Source organism: Ornithorhynchus anatinus, chromosome 10, assembly GCF_004115215.2.
Source record: "Ornithorhynchus anatinus isolate Pmale09 chromosome 10, mOrnAna1.pri.v4, whole genome shotgun sequence".
Taxonomy (NCBI): Eukaryota; Metazoa; Chordata; class Mammalia; order Monotremata; family Ornithorhynchidae; genus Ornithorhynchus; species Ornithorhynchus anatinus.
The window spans coordinates 8595164-8603798 of NC_041737.1; positions in this window are offsets into that span (position 1 = coordinate 8595164).

Sequence of the window (8635 nt, forward strand, 5' to 3'; positions counted from 1 at the left end):
CGTCGTCCTCTTTGACGTCGTCCAACGGCCATTCATTTTGACCCCCGAGGGTGGCTGGCCTTGTGGACCTGAAACTCTAAAAGAGGCCCCTGTTTTTATAGGTCCATCTGTCCCCATGCGGGTCTAGGGCTCCGGGAGACCAGGTGGGTAGCCACTCTCCTAGGAACTTTGAACCCTTTCCCCAGTGCCTGACTGACTAATCTGGAAACTGCTGGCAGATGTGTTCCAATAGGAACTTCTCCTGCCCTCCCCTCTCCCCGGGCCTCACCCAGCTCCCAGGTTCTCATAGGCCAAGAAATGGGCTTTCAATCTTGATACATTGGAAAAAATCTTAGCGCTTTAACACGTCGTATCTCCTTTGTCCTTCCGGTGGCCCCAGGAAGTAGATATGACAGGTGTCGCTTCCTCCATCTGACAGAGGAGGAAGTGAACCCACATAAATTCAGTGACTCGTCCGAGGCCAGAAAACAGATTAGTGACAGGTACGACCGAGACCCGAATTCCCTGACTCCTGCTGCCACACTCTTTCCCTTGAATAATAATTACGTGTTAGACGCCCCCTCCTACGCGCCAAACAGAGAACTACGGTACTACAGGATCACCACGGAACTACGGTAGATACAAGATCATCAGGTCAAACCCGGTCCCTGTCCCCAAATGGCGCTCGTAGTCTAATAGGGAGAGAATAGATATTTGAATCCCCATTTTACAGATGAGGAGATCGAGGCACAGAGAAGTGAAGTGTCTTGCCCACACACGGTCCCTGTTCCGAATGGCACTCACAGTCTGATGGGGAGAAACTAGCTATTTGAACCCCCACTTTACACATGAGGAAATCGAGGCACCGAGAAGTGAAGAGTCGCACGGAGGAGGGCAAGGGGCGGAGCTGGGGTTAGACCCCGTCTCCTAGCCTTAGCGGGCTCTTTCCGCTAGGCCACGGTTCTACTGGACCACCCAGGTTCTTGTGTGAAAGCCAAACTGAATTAACCATTTGACTAGGAAAGCATTTCTGAAATTGTGAATGACCTTTGGGTCTCAGGTACTTTAGTGTCCTCCCAGCCCCTCGTCCCATAGAACTTGTGCTCATAGTCGCCCGGAATGTATTTTAACATCGGTCTCCCCCTCTAGTCTGTAAACTCCTCGTGGGCAGGGATCACTCTATTCCTACTCCTTTGCGTCGTACACTCCCAAGAGCTCGGCACAGGTGCTCCGCACACGGTTAGCGCTGGGTAAATACCGTTAATTGATGGGTTCCGTTTCTCTTCGAAAACCGTTGAAGCAGGAAAGTTCATTGTCAAGTTAACTTTTCTTTCCCAAAGAAAGTCAGTTCGAGTTTCCACTCGCTATCGACCCAGCCAGTTCAGGGAATTCTGAGTCCTTCCAAATGGCCTCGGGATTAAGCGTCGGCAGGGATGAACGAGGGTTAGGCCTAACGGCACCGGTACCGCCGAGACCGGTCCAGGATGCTGGTCCTGCCTCCTAACTGCCGATCCGGGGCAATTTGGGAGCCAGGACCCCTGACTTTGACCCCAGAGGTGAGCGAGCAGGGGATAGACGGGTTTCGGCGTTAGGGATCGAAAGGACAGCGTCAGTTCCCATCTCTGTTGCAGCCATGGTATTGTGGAGGTCCCAGCCCTCAGGCCAACAGCCCAGGGAATTCTGAGTAAGCCTTGCAACCTCCAGGAGAAGGGGGTTTCCGGAGGGAGGCCTGCGCCCAGTGATTTGAAGATCCTATGAATTCCCAGAGGCCATCGTGAGTGGGGCTACCTCACCTGCCTGAGAGGAAACACTCAAGAGCTGTACCCTGGCTGGTCGATCGATCAATCAATCAATCAGATTTACTGAGCGCTTACTTTGTCCAGGGCACTGCTACTAAGTGCCTGGGTGAGTGCGACACCACAGTGTAACAGACGCATTCCCTGCCGGGTTCTCTTGGCTGAAAGAGTCACTACGGGGTAGGGGGTTGGGGGGAATGATCCCCGGACCTCTCCCCACCCTGGACCCTAAACTGTGTCTCTGAGAAAGGATGGGAGTGGGCCCCGGAGGAGCAGGCGGAGGGGACAGAGACGCAGGCCCGCCTGGGGTTCCCCCCCCCCAAAATCACTGGCCCGGGCTTGCTATTCAACTGTTTCCCTGTTTGCATCCATCTCCCTACCCTGGGGAGACTGAGGCACCTGGGGATGGGGAAGGGGCCCGCTGGAAACCTGGATTTTATTTCTTGGGAAGCTTGGTGGATTCTCCCAATTATTTGATGTCTCCTTGCCCAGTTAAGGGCGAGGGTGGAGCCCGGGGACAGTGGGAGTGGGAAAACTCGGTTCCTTCAATGAGGTTGGCCCGGGGACCCGAGCAGGGGGCTTGGGAGAGCTCTTCACGGAGAGGGGCAGTGGGGCCAGGGAGGTGTGGGAAACCTTTACAGAGGAGTGGGAAACACGGCCCCGCCGCCTTCACCCTGCACGTCTCTATGCACGGGGCCCGTCTTATCCCATTTTAAGGAGCAGGGAGACGCGATTTGATCCTGCATCGATCTGCCCGGATCACATATGGAACCAGGAGAGGAAGCACGCGCTGGGGTCGGGCGACAAGGGATGCCATGGCCCGAGCGACGGCCGGCCTTGTGGAGAAAAGGCTCCACAGAGGCGTGCGATCAGCCGGCAGACGTCTGGGAGACGGCGTCAGCGGGACAGCTGCAGGGAAAGAGATCGGGCGAAGGGGAGAGAAGAGTTAAGGCCCCAGAGGCCCGGGGGGGAACGGAGAGTCTCCGTTCCTGCCCCCTCGTCCTCTCAGGCTGAGGCTCCGAAGCCAGAGGTGGAGCCGTGACCTCGGGGACGTCAAAGGACATGGACCCAGAAAGGCCAGGGAAAGTGAGGCACAGTGCTGTGCCGTCCAAAGTTCGGTTAGGGTGTAGAACCCGTTGAGGGATCCTCTGGGGTTAAACCAGGACTTCATCCCTCCAGAACACTTGGCCCACTGGGACGAATCGCTTTGTGTCTCCTCTCTCAGATAAGGGAGATTTAGGATTATGCCTTAAATATCTTCCTGAACATAGAGTAAATATCCGTAGGCCGCTTTTCTATAAAAAAAGAGCGCCGCTACTGTCTGGGCAGACGCCCACGCGGGTTCTGGGGATACGGGGAAATGGAAGACTTGGGCTCCCCTCTAGTCGGAAAATTCCCCCGACCCCAGGCCAAATGAGGCCTCCTCCAACTAATTTCCACCCTCCACCGCCAGCCCCGGGACGAGTCACCCCAAAGCCACCCTGAGGACTTAGGGGGATCTGGATTTACAGGCTCCAGTCAGTCTTTTTTTCCCCTGGCTCTTGCTGTTTGCTACCAATTATATCTAAGCTCTTGTTCCCGCACCCACTGAACATAGGCAATTTACATCCACCTGCTCTCCTCCGGAGCAGGAAACCGAAATTGTACTTTTATTATATGCTCCCGAGCCCTGAGCGCTCCGCACACGACAGATGCTCAGATACTATTATACGGCTCTGAATGAACGAATGAATGAATGAAAAGCCTAAGGGGGCGGCCTCGCTAATAATAACTGGCCATCCGTTAAGCCTTTACTATGTGCCGAAAACGAAGTAGACGTGAGCGAATCAGGTTGGGCGGTCTTAGTCCCACAAGGGGCACACAGTCTAAGGGGGAGTGAGAAGAGGTATTGAATCCTCATTTTACAGATGAGGGAACTGAGACCCAGAGAAGTGACTTGTCTGAGGTCAAGCAGCTGGCAGGTGAAGTCCCCCCCCCGTCTCCCAGGCCCGTGCCCATCCCCTAGACCCCCCCCCCCCGACTGCGTTTTTTCTGTCACTTGGGATCTTGGGGTTACTGGTTGGCCTGTCTGCCCCCAGCCTGGTGGAACGAAGCAAAATCTGTCGATGAGGCTGTGCTGCCCCAAGTTGGGAGAACCTTCAGGTGAACCTTCAGGGGACCACCCTTCTTGCCACGTCCCCTACCCCGCTTTGACTCTTTGCTCGAAGTCAAAGTCGGGTTTGACTTGGGTCAAAAATGTCATTCTCCACGTGGAAATTCCTCCCCTGAAACCCGCCCGCTCCTTGTTCCCAATCAGGGAGTTGGGGGCAGAGGCGGGACCGCGACCCAGTCTCCCAACTGGGGCTTCGATTCAGGCCCGTTCACGGATCGGCCCCCGGGAGCGTGGCCAGGCCGGCTGGGCCGTCCGCCCCGAGGGTGAAGCCGAGCCTGGCACGGCTCGGACAGCTGCGGGTCCCGGGATGAGTCGGACGGTGGGGGTCCCGGCCTGGCTCGGTCTGCGTTGACCCTAGCCCGGCTCGGACGGCGGGGGGTCAGGGACGTTGTCCACTCTCTGGCTCTGGCCTAAAACAGTTGGCGTCTACGCTTTGGGGGGCGCTGACGGTTGGCAGGCCCCCGGTGGCCTGCTGCTGTGGTCATTTTGTCCCCGTGAGTTTGAATTCTCCGCTTGCCCCGCCGGAGGCAGAACTCGGTTGGAGAGGGAAAACACGGAGAGGATCAGGAAGTTTTCTTCCCAGTCCAGAGGCTCACGCCCACCGGCGGAGACCCCCACCCGCCGTGTCGACCCAACGTCCAAACCCCGAGTGTCGGGGAGCCCCCTCCGAGGGAGCCCGGACCCAGAGCTCAGCCGGCCCAACTGTCACCATTCCAACTGCCGTGGCGGCTCGACCCCCGCGGGATTCCTCACCCCTCTGCCCCCACCCCTGCGGGAACGGGCCGGAGGACCGCTCAAGGGAGGGGGAGGGGCCGCTGCCCTCGAAACCATTCCATCCTTGATGAACTGCCGCTTTGACCATTCTTGAAAGATCCAGAAACCCAAAATGGTTATTACCAGCCTTGTAGTTGAGCATTACGTGCACCCCAGCAGATAGATGGACATATTCATTCATTCATTCAATAGTATTTACTGAGCGCTTACTAGGTGCAGAGAGCACCGGACTAAGCGCTCGGAATGAACAAGTCGGCAACAGATAGAGACGGTCCCCGCCGTCTGACGGGCTCACGGTCCGATCGGGGGAGACGGACGGACGAGAACGGTGGCGATGAATAGAGTCGAGGGGAAGAACGTCTCGTAAAAACCGACGGCGACTAAATAGAATCGAGGCGATGTACATTTCATTACCAAAATAAATAGGGTGATGAAAATATATACAGTTGAGCGGACGAGTACGGTGCTGAGGGGATGGGAAGGGAGAGGGGGAGGAGCAGAGGGAAATGGGGCGGCTCAGTGGAAAGAGCACGGGCTTTGGAGTCGGAGGTTCGAATCCCGGCTCAGCCATTTGTCAGCTGTGTGACCGTGGGCAGGTCACTTAACTTCTCCGTGCCCCAGTGACCTCGTCTGTAAAATGGGGATGAGGACCGTGAGCCTCACGTGGGACAACCCGGTCACCCCGTATCTACCCCGGCGCTTACAACAGTGCTCGGCACATAGTAAGCGCTTAACAAATACCAACATTATTATTCATCTGTAATTTATTTCCACGTCTGCCTCCCCCACTAAACTGTAATAATAATAACTGTGGTATTTAAGCGCTCACTGTGTGCCAAGCACTGTACTAGGCGCTGGGGTGGATACAAGCAATTCGGGTTGACCTCAGTGGGGCTCGGAGTCTCAATCCCCATATTCCAGATGAGGGAACTAAGGCCCAGAGAAGTTCATTCATTCATTCAATAGTATTTATTGAGCGCTTACTATGTGCAGAGCACTGTACTAAGCGCTTGGAATGTACAAATCAGCAATAGATACAGTCCCTGCCCATTGACGGGCTTACAGTGAGAAGCAGCGTGGCTCAGTGGAAAGAGCCCCGGCTTGGGAGTCAGAGGTCATGGGTTCGATTTCCGGCTCTGCCACTTGGTCAGCTGTGTGACTGGGGGCAAGTCACTTCACTTCTCTGTGCCTCAGTTCCCTCATCTGTAAAGTGGGAATCAAGACTGTGAGTCTCACGTGGGACAACCTGGTGACTCTGTATCTGCCCCAGCGCTTAGAACATTGCTCTGCACATAGTAAGTGCTTAACAAATACCAACATTATTATTATTATTGTTATTATTATTATTAATCGGGGGTGACTTGCCCAAGGCCACACAGCAGACAAGCGGCAGAGCCGGGATTAGAACCCATGATCTTCTGATTCCCAGGCCCGGGCCCAATCCAGTATGCCATGTGAAAAGCTCTGCGGGCAGGAATCGTGTCTACCAACTCTATTGTACCGAACTGTACTTTCGAAGCGCTTAGAACAGTGCTCTGCACACAGTAAGCGCTCGATAAATACGACTGAATGAAGTGCTTAGAAGAGTGCTGTGCCCTTAGTAAATGCTCCGTGAATACCATTGATTGACTGACGGACTGACTGATACAAGGTTACGACAAAGCCACAGTCCCTGCCTCATCCAGGAGCCCCAATCTAGTCTATCCCCATTTTAAAGATGAGGAGAACGCGGCCCGGAAAGATTGACCGGCTTCCCCGAGGCGCCGCAGAGGGCCCCTCCTGCCCGTTTCTGCAAGGCCACGCTGCCTACGTCAGTCTGTCGAGGCAGTCGATCTTATTTATCGAGCGCTTGCTGTGTGCAGAGCACTGTACTAAGCGCTTGGAGAGTACGACAGAACGTAAATGGACATATATTCTCTGCCCGGATCCCCTCCCGCCCACCCCACGGGAGCGGAGTGGCTTCCCTGTCCCCCTACAGCTGCCAACCACCCCCCGGGCTTTTCCAGAGGGGTGGGTGGCAGGGGCGACCGGGAGTTGAGGCAAGGTGGGGTCGGAGGCACCTCTGGGACTCCTCTGACCCTTCCCCTTCCCGTAGTCCCCTCCGGGAGGACGCTAGCCGTTGGAATGGGGCTGGATGGGCGGGCCCCCACAATCCCTAAAGTCCGGGGGGGGTTGGTAAAGCGAGGCCCAGCAGATGGATATTACAGGCAAAAGAGGAGCAGGATCTCCACTAGGCCGCACCGCTTCTCCCGTGCATTTTCCGTATGGGCATTTCCCAGTTCCATCAGTCATTCGGTCGCATGTGTTGAGCGCTTACCACGCGCAGAGCATCGTACTGAGCGCCTGGAACGTCCCGTTCGACTCTCAGGAGGGCAGCCGTAGGGAGAGACTTGGGCAAGCGGAGAACAATGCGATCGAACCAAGCCAAGAACCCGGGTCCTTCCGACTCCCAGCCCCTTGCTCCGACCCCTAGGCCACCCCGCTTCTCCATTTGCATCTATATTTGCATTGATTAAGCACTTCCAATCTACTAAGCCCTGGGGTAGTTTTCTAAGGGAATGAAATCCGGCACGGTCCCTGCCCCGCCCACATCGCGCAAGCTACCTTCTCCCCATTTTTCAGATGAGGAGACTGAGGTCCGAAAAGGAAGCGTGGCATAGCGGAAGCAGCGCGGCCTAGCGGATAGAGCGTGGCCCCGGGAGTCAGAAGGCCATGGGTTCTAATCCCGGCTCTGCCGCTTGTCTGCTGTGTGAGCCCGGGCAAGTCAGTTCACTTCTGTGGGCCTCAGTTCTCTCATCTGTAAAATGGGGATCGAGACTGTGGGCCCCCCGTGGGACAAGGGACTGTATCCAACGCAGTACGTACCCACCCCAGCGCTTAGAAGAGTGCCTGGCACATAGTGAGCGCTTAGAGAAGCAGCGTGGCTCAGTGGAAAGAGCCTGGGCTTGGGAGTCAGGGGTCATGGGTTCGAATCCCAGCTCTGCCACTTGTCAGCTGTGACTGTGCGCGAGTCACTAAACTTCTCTGTGCCTCAGTTCCCACATCTGGAAAATGGGGATGAAGACTGTGAGCCTCACACGGGGCAACCTGATTATCCCGTATCTACCCCAGCGCTTAGATCAGTGCTCTGCACGTAGTAAGCGCTTAACGAATACCAACATTGTTATTATTATTGATAAACACCACTATTATTATCGGAGGCCTCTGGGTTCCCCTCTCTGCTTCCCAGAGCTCTCCCTCAGTCGAGAGCAGCTGAGAAGAGGAGAGGGGAAGACGGAGGAGCCGAGGTTGGCGTCCCAGAGCCCCGGTTTGAAACGAGAGCGCCCGGTGGGCCCGATCGGGGGGAACCGTGACCGAAGAATGGAACCGGAAAAAACCGGCGCCTCGTGGCCCCCTTCCTCTAATGAGACTGGAAGCAGATGGGCGAAGCAGCTGGGATCGGAACGGAGCGTTCTCGGCTGGCATCCTCTTCCCACCGTCTCCACGGCAACCCGGTACCTGGCGGCCGCCCACTCTGCCCTCCGGTCCCGGTTCTCCCGTCTCTATGGCGACGAGGCCTCGGGGGGACGCGGATGCTCCGCGGGGGAGCCCCGAAACCGTCCGGCTCAGCTGACCCCACCGGACCTAACCCCCGCCCGCCCTCCCTCCAAATAATAATAATTAGGATGATGGGATTTGCTAGGCGCCTACTATGTGTCCAGCACCGGCTATTTCTCAGATCTGCCCTTTCCTCTCCACCACACCAACCGCCACCACTCTGGTTCCAGTTCCTGACATCTCACTGGGCTTTGGGATTTTTACTGGACCGGACTTGTGTGTCAATCGGAGGAGCGGCATAGCCCGGCGGAAAGAGCCCGGGCCTGGGAGTCAGACCTCGGGCAAGTCACCTAACTTCTCGGGGCCTCAGGTCACCCCGTCTGTAAAATGGGGGCTC